We start from the raw sequence: 13129 nt of genomic DNA on the forward strand, positions 1-13129 counted from the left end.
TGTTTGTCTGTGCAGGGAGCAATGCTTTAGAGGCCATTCATGGTCAGTACAACCTCCATTGCCCTTCTTTGGCAAGCCTGCTGATATCATTCACCTTGCAATACACCTTTGGGGAAATACTGGCCCATTGATCTCTGTGGCATGTGATATAAGTCTGTAATGCTGTAGTGTGATGTATTAGTTGGGTAAGAGTTCCAATCCCAGACATGGCTACTGTGAGACTTGGTGTGTGTGTGTGTGTGTGTGTGTGTGTGTGTGTGTGTGTTGGCGTTTCACATTCATATCCTGTAGGGAGGTGGCTGTGAGTGTGTAACAATGGGACTCATTGTGGAGTGGGTTTTGCATTCTTACATGGTGGGCCTATTATATGTAACAATGTCCAAACAGCAGAGAGGCTGGGGTTGACAATCCATACCCCTACATGTGACATCAAGGCCTGGCAAATAAATTAGGCAACCCTTATATTACCCAGAGAACACTCTCAACCCATGTCTCATACACAAACACACTCGGCTAGGCAACAACCACTTTGTTGGTAGTTCCCTGCATATTGCCCACAGATAGTAACAATGACATGATTGCAGTGGACTACAGAGGGCATGGCACTCTGTCCCATCACTACAATAGGCACATAATTGCAGACAGTGCACCTTTACTATGTTTCCCACTGGACGCCTGCAACAACTGCAGTGCCATCAAATGTGACCGACAAATGACATACCATGCCTTAAACACATGCCACATATGGACAGATACCACTGACACCAGGGAATACCTGTATCATGCTGTCAATGTAGGTGCAGGCCTGGTGTCCATTGCCAGTTCCCACAACATGAGACCTGGAATGGCACATCTGATGATAATCTGTGTACACAACATGGCCCAGACACCCCGGGTACAGTTCCACATGTCACAGAACATGCATGTGGGACGTGTGCACATCACAGACACTGTCCATGTCATGGACTATAGAACACATACATGGCAAGCATTGCACAGCACTGGCCACCCACAATAGTAACCCAGATGATTGGATGGTGAATGCAATACCCACATGTATGGGACAATCCAGACACTACACCCTTAGCCACACTGCAGACCATTGTCATTTGGCCTGATGCCAAGGTATACCCTTCACCTAGCTTGGTACTGCTCCTGGCACAGTCAACCACTACACACCTGTGAAGCAATGCACCCATGTATGTCAGTACTGGCACCCTATGTCTGTGTGTGTGGAATATAATGATTCTGACCCCATTCACACTCACTACACCTCTCATTGGCCTACTGAAGCATGCCGTCTGATGTCAGACACCTTCACATACCCTTGCCCATATATCATCCGGATAACTCCTGTGGTGCATGTGATACCTGCATATTACTGTATTGTGGCAAACTAGCTAGTTAGGATGTCTATTCCTGACCCCTCCAACTGTGTTAATGTGTGTGAGTCCCTGAGAGAATGTGGCTGTGTCAATGTTGACACCTGTTCATGTGGACAGGCATTTGTACTACTCCTACCTTATTGCTCCTATGTCACTGTTGCAGATGTCACTCACCATCAGATATACCTTTAGATAGCTAACTTAACATGTAAACTATGTGATGTATGTAATAACTATATGGACATGTGATAGCAATACATAGTTAGTCAGGGGGGTTAAAACCCTGTACTGGTAAGTGTGTGACACAAACATGCTTAGGTTTTACACTCCCACCCCCTCCCAGTCTTACTTTGTCTCTGTGTGTCTCTCTCACTCCCTCTCTAGTGGATGTGGAGAAGTACACCTGCTTTACTTAGGCAGCAGCTTGTGTTTTGTAAGTGATGTTCATGATCAGCTGATGGCCTCTGCACAAATTGCAGTTCCCCTCTAGCTGATTGCATGTGGAACAGCTGTGGTAACATTCCCATAGCCAATTGCATGGAAACACACTCCAATATCTAGGAACATCATGTTTGTGTTGGGCCTTGTCATTCACTGTGAGCAGGACCTCATTGTTGTTGGCAAACAGCAGCACATATGGTATTGGGACTTACCTCTAACAACATACACTGCGGAGACAGGCCAACAAACAGGAAGGGGATGTGCCAGACATGACTACAGAATGTAAGTGTTGCTCTTCTGCATTTGGAGTAATGTTGGTTTAACAGGGTGTGTGTGGATATGGCTGGTCTACATGATTTAATACCTGTCATGACAGTGATATGTGTTTGAGGAAACTCCCACCAGTAGGGTTATCTGCAGACTGGGCAGTGTTTGTAGTCTTATGTTTCTTGTGTTACTCACATATCACCTATCTTAGAACTGAAGAAGCATAGTCTGAGGACTGCAGTCAGTACATGGTGACAGCCATGAGAGTTACTGACTTTATATCCCTTATAGGACATATGTCACAACAAACCCTGTTACAACAGTAACTGTATGAGGGTATCACAGCAACATTTCAATATTGGCCCAGTGTTTGTGGCTCCAGCCACAAGTGTGTCAACTTTTGTACATATGTCATGTAGTAAGAGGTGCATATGTTTTGTACACCATTATATATTGACATCATACCTGATAACAAGCCAGTCAGCTATTAGACTGCTAGACATGTTATGTATAGTAGGGGTTATTTATGAGGATATAACCTGGGCATTCTGCGGTTGTGTGTACAGTACTGGGGTCTGTGTACTTATGGTGATTGTCGACAGTATGTGTATTGTGAATATCAGTGGCGGCTGGTAACTTCAAATCACAGGGGGGCTGCAGGAGACAGCTGAATGGGTGGGGTCAAGGGGAGGGGGTGTGGTCAACCAGAAAGGGGAGGAGCTATGCACAAAACCACAAAAAACTAACTTTAATTAAATACGCTGCCCTGGGTGGCAAACCATCATTATGAAAGTCCAATCAAGACAAAAATAAGTGTAGAAGAATAAAAATATTTCAATGCATTGGCTGCATGACAGCTTACTTAATATCTAGATGGAAACAAAAGGTTGTGAGGCATGAAAAAATAAATTACTTTTTAAATACATTACTGGAATGCCAGTCAAAATCAAGTATAAGAAAAACCAGAAGCACTCAACTCAAACCACTTCTCCTTGCACTGCAGTCCTAATTATAATATATTCAGCTTTATTAAAGTACCAAGTAACATGCTGAAAGTAGAAATCTATGTGATGCCCCCACTTGTAAAAATGTTTCTTATCCAAAAAGACCTGCTGCCTGACAACTTGTTTCATGGGAAAACATGATAAAAGTAAAAAATGAAAAGCAAACAAGAAACAAGCTCAAGATACATTGCTTAAAGGATTACTGTACAGGTTATGGACCACACATGATTGGCATTCTGTTTAGTTTACGGGTAAAGTCTGTAGAGATGACTGGAAGTCTCCAACAAGTGTAATGAGCTTTTTAAAAGAATGGAATCCTGTCCTTTAATACCCAAGGCTTATACATTATCTAGTCAAGTATTCTCTGCATGGCAACAACATAAAGGCTTTCAATGTTGGCAATTCTTTAACAGTATGCTTATTAAAGCTTACTTGCATCTTACGATCTCAGACAAGCTTACCTTATGGTCATTAAAGCATTGCTACTTAAAAACACAGAGCAACAGGCACTTTGAGTAATAAGCATAAATCAACAGTACAAAAATATGACAGAAACCAGACCATTCTGCAAAATCCAGGACAGATGAAAAGCCACTGTAGTACTTATGCAGTGTGTCCTCCCCATCCAAGGTAGATACAACTACTCCTTGCCTTGCTTGGACACATCCAGAGTCACTACATGGGGGAGTGGGGTGCAACAAGCATGTCACAATTTGAAATCTCTCTGGCTGACTGTGATGGCCCTGACACATTTGTCATACCTCTCAACCTCAAGAGCAAGAAATCTGGACAAAGCCATACACAGAAGTGGGACAAAGGCCCAACAATAAGGACAATTTTTAAATATTGCTCTAATAAACTTAGAAAGATAATAGAATAGGTCTTGCATTAGTATGAATTTTCTGAAGGGTATAAAATCTGAAACTCAAATGTCTGTCATTTTCTAACTTCAGTCTTTAGTGATGTCACTAATTTGCCAAAAACACAATTTTATGAAAAATGGACAAAAACGTGATGCAAAAATATAAAATAGACACACAATACAGCTGCTACATGTCAAAGAAGGGACACTTTAATATTAGTACTGCTACCTTGAGCAGCTGACAAAATATAAAAGAATCTACATGCATTTCAAGTAATCTATAACTTTGATTATTACAGTTATTTCTTAATTGTAAACCCTCCATGTTTTCTTCCAAAATTGCTATTTTGCGGAGGGATTATAAGGGGGAAGAGCAACATTTTGAGCCAAAAATTGGGGACAGTTGAGAGGTTGGCTATGCCTAATTCTATAAAGCAATTTATTTGCATGTACCTCTCAACCTGTTAATGCAGTAAATCTGAACAAGGCCAAATATATTGGGGGCACATATAAACAGTACTAAAAATTGCTCTTGTATAAATTGAGACAGTTGACAGCTCTTACTTTAACATGCATTTTTCTGAAGGTTATGAAGTCTGAAACTTAGAGTGACTTCTGGCAAATCATTTAGGAATTAAAACTACAAATTTTATGAACAAACCAAAAATAAGAAGCAAAAATCTATTCATTCTTTGAAAATCTGGACAGTTGGGAGGTATAGTTCAGCTGGGCCTGTCTGAGTTTGCTGCCCTTCCCCCCCTGACAAAATAATGGTTGAATGGAGCCTCTGCAGCCATTCCAATGAACCATTATACTTGGCTATTTCACTCCATTTACCATAAACACTAATGTGCATACTGCTTTACTTCTATGATGAGTTGGACTTCATTTGAAAGTTTTATTTTGTATTTTACAGCACAAACACTAAGTCATCTGTTAAACAAAGCAATGCAGTCTCACAATGAAAACTTAGTATTAAAACTTCTCTGCCCTTGAAACTCACATTCATTGAAACAGCATTGAAACCCACATTCAAAGAAAATACATTTTGCCAGTGGCAGATAAAGATTAATTCTGGGCTGTTTTGAATCATAGGCTCCTTGCATATGAAACATACATGTGCTCTTTGATACACCTTCCTCATTGTACTAAAATTATATTCCTTGTACAATACAGTACACTTGTTACAGGATGTTTTAAATTTGTTTTGAACATTTTTCCAGTAAGCAATGAAACAAACCATATGCACCCATAATGGCAAAACTGCCCAGTTGAGAACATTTATCATAAAAAAGTCTACTCAGACTTCCACAGTCCACCATTATTAGTAAATATACGCAATTCCACAGTCCACCATTATTAGTAAATATGCACAATTCCACAGTCCACCATTATCAGTAAATATGCACAATTCCACAGTCCACCATTATCAGTAAATATGCACAATTCTACAGTCCACCTTTATCAGTAAATATGCACAATTCTACAGTCCATTATCAGTAAATATGCACAATCTCTGAAGTCAGTCATCTAAATAATTCCACATTAAAGAAATCTGTAACTAATGAAGTGGTTGCTAGCAATCACCTTTATATTTCATGGTTTCATCGAAAAATAAAGTGTCTGTTGCCCCTCAGGAATAAATTGTCTATATTACATTAAAAATGATAAGCTAGTAATAATATTGCAAGAGGAAATGGATGGCAAACTGATAACGAACTCATAGTTAGTATCTTCACCAAGGAGAACATTCTCAGTACGGCAGCATCTACCCTTGTGGGTCGAACCCACAACCTTCTGCATCAAAAGCAAGTACACAGCCTGTTGTGCTATAGTATTAACTTGGCAAAGCACTAAACTTCTATTCCCTGCAGCTCTCAGTTCCTTGTAAAATCTACTCAATACTCAACTGCATCTCAACTGCAGCTCAAGAAAACTGGAAAAAGCCAAAATGTATTGGGGGTCAAAAGCCCAAAACAGGGACACATTAAACATTGCTTGTATAATCTTGGAAAGTTGCTAGAATAAAATGTTGTGTTGCCACCATATATTTTACTGCCAAGGTCCCTGAGCAAAAACAGTCAAAGTAACATACCACTACGCCACATCAGCTGCTTTGTAAAGAGAGGAAGACTGAAACTTAAATGGCTATCATTTAGTGAATTCAGTTCTCACCATAGCTGTCAACCTCTTAGTACAAAACACCTGGACAAACCCAGTAATGAGGGAATACAGCCCTCAAACATATTCAGTGAATTCAGTTCTTGCCATAGCTGTCAACCTTAGCACAAAAACCTGGGCCGAAGCCAATAATGGGGAATACAGTCCCAAAATAGGGACAAATTTAAAATATTCATCTTATAAACTTGAAAATTGCTAAAAAAAAAAAGGTTGTGCTACTATGTATTCTGAAGAACATGAAGTTGGAAATTCAAATGCGGTCAATTTTACTGCGGACAGAACAAAAACAATTTTCAGCAGAGGCAGGGATTAAAACTGCAGACACATCTTTGTAAAATGGCAGGGCACCAGAGCAAATCCACACAAACACAGGCAGGAGATGCACACTCCACACAGAAGCCACCCAAACCAAGAATCAAACCAGAAAACCTATAGCTGTGAGGCAACAATACTACCACCGCACCATCAATTATGCAAGGAATTAAACATTCAGAAACCTGAAGTCTGAAATTCAAATGCCTGTCAATTTTACTGCGGACAGAACAAAAACAATTTTCAGCAGAGACGCAGGGATTAATACTGCAGACACGTCTTTGTAAAATGGCAGGGCACCAGAGCAAATCCACACAAATACAGGCAGGAGATGCAGACTCCAAACAGAAGCCACCCCAACCAAGAATCAAACCAGAAAACCTATAGCTGTGAGGCAACAATACTATCACTGCACCATCAATTATGCAAGGAATTAAGCATTCAGAAACCTGAAGTCTGAAATTCAAATGCCTGTCAATTTTACTGCGGACAGAACAAAACCAATTTTCAACAGGGATTAAAACTGCAGACACGTCTTTGTAAAATGGCAGGGCACCAGAGCAAATCCACACAAACACATGGAGGAGATGCAGACTCCACACAGAAGCCACCCCAACCAAGAATCAAACCAGAAAACCTATAGCTGTGAGGCAACAATACTACCACTGCACCATCAAACATGCAAGGAATTAAGCCTTCAGAAACCCTTAAGTCTGAAATTCAAATGCCTGTCAATTTTATTTAACATTTTTTAATCAGGACAGTCTGACTTGGAACAAATAAACAATTTTCAGCAGAGGCCCAGGAAGAAATAATGCAGACATGTCTTTGTAACATGGGAGGACACAAAAGCAAACCCACACAAACACAGGGAGAAGATACAGACCCCACAAAGAAGGAACCCCAGCCAAGAATCAAACCCAAGAACCTGCAGCTGTGTGGCAACAATGCTACTACTACACCATCAAATATCAAGCATTGCAACATTTATAAACCACAGATATTATGAGGAACAGATCAGATCGAATATGAGGCAAAAATCTGAAATTTTTTTACAAATGGTGGTGGGTAGGGAACTCAAGTCTTTAACACCTGCATACAGGGTACAGGGTTCAAGCCTGAGGCATTCCCTACCACACCACCATAAGCACCTGGGGCATTTACACACACACACACTAAAGCATAAGCACCATACACAAACTCCAGTAAAGCATAAGCACCATACACAAACTCCAGTAAAGCATAAGCACCATACACAAACTCCAGTAAAGCATAAGCACCATACACAAACTCCAGTAAAGCATAAGCACCATACACAAACTCCAGTAAAGCATAAGCACCATACACACACAAATAAACATTGTAAATTAAAAAGCACAAACTCCAGTAAAGCATAAGCACCATACAAATAAACATTGTAAATTAAAAGGCACCTTACCTGAATACATACAGCTAACGTACATCCTTCCCGCGCAATACTGAAAGACCCGCGAGATCCTAATGCTCCTGCCCGACGAGATCCCTAATGCTCTGTCCCGAGTCCCTGCTGCTGCTCTTGCAGTCCGGACGCGACCCATAATCCTGGCGAGTCTGTGCACTGTAAAAGTGCACAGACGTCTCCTTGTGTCCCCCTATGGGGACGGCCGGACTGCCTTGAGCATGTGCATAGACCAACAGTAGTCGGGACTCGGTCTATGCGCATGCGCGAAGTCCGGGAATTTCGAAAAGTAATTTTTTTTTTATTTTTCATTTTTCTTTCATTTTTCTTTCTCTTTTTTATTTTTGAGGGGGCTGCAGTCCGGCAGCCCTATGCCATGAGCTGCCCCTGGTGAATATGTACCTTGGCCTGTGCACAGACTGTGGTAGATGCCATTGTTCTTGGTCCTGTTCTATCTGCTGTTATATGTTGCTCCAGTGTATGGTACCCTATTGGCTCACATGTTTGTAGGGCCAAACACACACGTGTCCCATACCACAGACAGGCAATGGACCACATTGTGTCATGACCCAGTGTATGTAAGGTTAGTGTGTGAGTGGCACATATGAGGATGGTGTTTATCAGACAGTCCATATAGTGTCATATTAAGCTAGCGTACCATATGTGGCTGTGTTCACATTGGTCGTGGGTATGCAGTTTCTCACAAGTGTCTGTTATTCTGCGCTGTGAAATGCCTTTAGAGCCTGCTATATTATCCGGTACATGTGTATTCCCCCATACAAAATGTAGTCCAGTGTTGTGGCAGTCTGACTGGAGTTTGCACAGTGCTTTGTTGCATGCCTAGCAGCTTAATGTAATTACCCAGTGTGCTGTTATGTCCAGATATTTGCAAGACATACTGCTGCCAGGCCACCATAACTGTTGTGTATTTCTGACAAAACAGTGGGATTCTGTACAGATGTATGTCACTAACTACTGGATAGTATGTGGCCATGTGACCTCTGTACCACCAGTTATTATGTGTCAAGACAGACAGGCGTGTGTGAATCCATAAACTGTGTACGCATATGTAAGTCCAGTATTTACGTGATATACCCATGTACATGGCTGTTATCATCCACATTGTCAGGCTTGGTCCACATGTCTCAAATGAAGGGAATCTGTCTACACCTTTGGACTGACCAGAGAGTGCCAGACTGTCCACATATATTGGTCATATCTCTGCTGTAGTCTACAGGATCATTACTGTGCTATCAGTGGTACTGTACTATGATGTCCTTAGGATGTCTGACAGTAACCAATGGCGTACATGTCAAAAGCAGATGTGACCTCCCACACTCAACATGTCTGTTAAGATAACCCCTGTTACAGTAGCAACAGTCTATGTATATACCTGCAATACATACATGACATCCCCTTGCACTAAGAGGTTGAGACTATTGGTGTTGAGGTAGGACTCCACTCCATGATATATATATATATATATATATATATATATACAAACACACGCACACACACACACACACACACACACACACATATATATATATATATATATATATATATATATATATATATATATATATATATACGTATGCATAGCTATATATGTCTGCACATATACATATATATATAGATATATATGCACATATAGTTATGGATATCTACATATATATCGACATAAATAGGTATATCTGTTTAGATATAGATGCACATATAGTTATAGATATCTACATATATATCGACATAAATAGGTATATCCGTACATATAGGATGTACACACACACACACACACACACACACACACACACACACACATATATATATATATATATATATATATATATAAATACAGAGAGATCTATAAATGGTCATAGATGTGATGCACTATACAGATGTGTATAAATACATATATAAGAATATATATGTGTATGTACCTGTAGACATATATCTACATATGTATATGTATATGTATATGTATATGTATATATCCATATCCTTATCATGTGTAAACAGTACTGTTGTGTATACCTTCCCAGACGTATCACACAGTATGTATCTGATATGTGTATATTTAGATATGATAAAATATATGATGCAATAGTAATATCACTAACAAACACTACGCAATTGTGGCAGTCACAGCAATTGTTCAATAGTATTCAACATGTGTACTGATAGATATATTGGAAAAACAACAACTGTCTGTACAGCTGCCATGGCGTAGTGGTTAACTGTTGTGACTGTAGTGTACAGGGTCCAAGATCCAAGGGCTGTTTATTTTGTTGCTGGGTAGAACAAGTGCTTCTGGATACAGAGTGGTTAAGGCAGTTTTGAGCAGCTTTAAGTGCGTTTGCACGGGTTTTGTGTGAAGCTAAGTGGTGGTAAGGTACGGTTAAATGTACGGGCGCTTACACCATGTAGGCTTCGCTTACCAGTGTGCAAATGTGCTTATCTGTTATATTGCAGCAATGCTGACACCTGCTAAGCATGGCTCAGCCCTGGTGAACCATGCTCACATCCCAGTCTGATAACATAGCAGGGTAATGACATCTGTAATAAGTGTATGCAATGTCATGTACAAAACATGCATCTATGTGCCGTCATTACAGTAGCAAGGGATGTGGGTTTCATGTCTGGGACATTCGAGTATATAAGACCTGTACATCACTCTTATCTGTGTGAATATGTTACATACAAGTACTGGCAACAAGCGCCCCTGGATGCATAGCTGGACTCTGAGGCCTCACTGTCATGTTCCTGGTGTTTGTGTTGTGTCACAGTATATATCCCCTACTGGATAATGATCTGACACGTGGAAGTAACTGAAGACTACTGTCTATGCAGCACATGTCAATGAGGGCTTCCAACATGTAGTAATGGCATACATATTGGTTTCAGACATCTATCTGTCATCACATTCATCCTACTGCATAGCTAGTTAGCAAGATGATGTCTGTCAGTCCCTGTACAGATGTGCAGATGCCAGGTATCCAGCTTGGATACATACAGGCAACCTATGCTTGACTGACACTGACATGTCTGCCCAGCTGTTTTATAATTGGCACAGTTAAGATACAACACCCTGTATGCACCACATGCCACAGGCACTTCCACTACACTACCACAGTCAATAGGGCATGCTTGGGTACAAGTCTCCATCACAGACACTAAACATGTGTTGTAATACATGTTTTATACATGTCAACTGGATCACCTCAGTGGCCATTTGCAGGAAGCACCCAGAGGATTGGCTGATGCATGCCACTCTTATCCTGAGGGTCACCACAGTGGTGTCTGTCAATAGATTGCCTGCTGGCACATGGCAGGTGGCATGATACCACTGTACACACACTTTCCATCACTCCATGGACAATAGCCAGGTACACACCTATGACCACCTGCAGCGATGCATCCCAGTACTGACAAATGTGTATGTGTGCATTACTGAGAATATCAGTGTCTGTGTGTTAGTACACCTGTAGTTGGGAATACCATGAGGCCCTTCACACCCACCGCAACACCCATTGCCATAGTTAGATGTGGCTGCTGCTGTAACGGACATTACGTGTACCCTGTTACGCTCCTCTCCCTAATAGCTACCTGAGCCTTGCAGTACCAGCACAACAGTGTTGTACACATTGGTTGATATGCATGGGATACCCACTGAGGTCTGGCAAATGTGTGTATGTGTGCATATATCTGTAGGGTACAGCATTCCAAGACCACATACTCCTATTACAATATGCATTGCCACACAGTATTACAGATAGTGATGTTGCTACCCATAGGTGAGGCATGACAATGCATCACCCTACTATGCCTGTGGCACATGCATTAGATGCATGTCCCTGTAGTACCACTGTTTGGATGGACAATGGGTTGTATCGCAGTTGTGGGCAATGTGTGACGGTGGGTATGTCAGAGTGTCATCATGGGTTCCAGTGTGTACAATATCCACAGTGGGGTGTGGGTGCTGTTTGCACTGTCATTATACCATGGTACCCCTGGCACATGTCCCATGAACCACTGTATGGTGACCACTGTCACCATCAACCATATAGGTAACTGATAACATAATCCAGCCCAGTTATGCATGTGCTGTGCGCAGCCTACCTGTAACACATTGGACACATTGAAAAGTTAGTTAGCACCGATAGGCCTATGTTTCTTGGATGTGTGTCTGCCTGTTATGTGTCTGTTAATGTGTATACAATGGTATATCACACTATGTATTGTCCATATACAACCATTACATCCCTGATTACCATACTGTACATGTCTGGGGATGTTGTGCATGTAACATGTAACCTGGAACATACCTCATCCTAAATTCTGTGTGGTGTGTGCAATGAAAGCCACACACATCAGTAGAACTACATACCTAGGTAGGGGTCTAGTCCCAGTGTTGCCATGTAAGAGTGTGTATGTATGTGGATGGATCTACATCAGGTTGCTGGGTATACATGTCCCAGGGAGTCACCTGACCATGTGGCACAGACAGTAACTGTTATATAGACCTGTGACATGTGTTCAACTGTACCCAGGATATGTGACAGCCATGGTGTCACCACATTGCCATACCCCTTGTGGAATATGACTGCAGACCATCCTACTGCTGACACATGTACACCTACAACACAAATGGATAATACACTACCTAACATGTAAGCATTAAACATTACTGCTAACAACATGTTACACAGCAGTGCATTGGTACACTGTAGTACAGTCACCGTATGCATCAGAACAATATTAGCCTGTCCCTGCATCAATGTTATGGATGACAGGGATGTGTTTCACAGGTATCATCATATGCACAGGGTGTGTTGTTAGTTTGCCAGAGACTGAGGGTAGGCCATATATTTGACACCATGTGTGTGGGTGATGGGTGTAATTAGCTGATATGGGCATGGTGATATGGTGTGTGTAGGTATGGGGTTGCCTTAGGTGTGTTTGTATAGTGTGTGGGTATGCATGCACACAGTTCTACCATGTGACTGCCCTATACAGGTGTTTCTTGGACAGCTGCAGACCATACCTGGCAGGGTGTTCAGTTCACAGCCTCTGGCCATGGACACGTGGACTGTGCCTGCCAGGGGTTCCATGGGCACGTCCAGTTACAGGCCTCAATGTGCTACTCTCCCCTGATGATGACAGATGTCCACTAGAACCAAGTCCCTCCTGGGACTGGCCAGGACCACGTGCACATGGCCTGCTGTGGTGTGATGTAGACAGT

Source organism: Protopterus annectens, chromosome 5.part1 (assembly GCF_019279795.1).
Source record: "Protopterus annectens isolate FY-2018-M chromosome 5.part1, PAN1.0, whole genome shotgun sequence".
Classification (NCBI taxonomy): Eukaryota; Metazoa; Chordata; order Ceratodontiformes; family Protopteridae; genus Protopterus; species Protopterus annectens.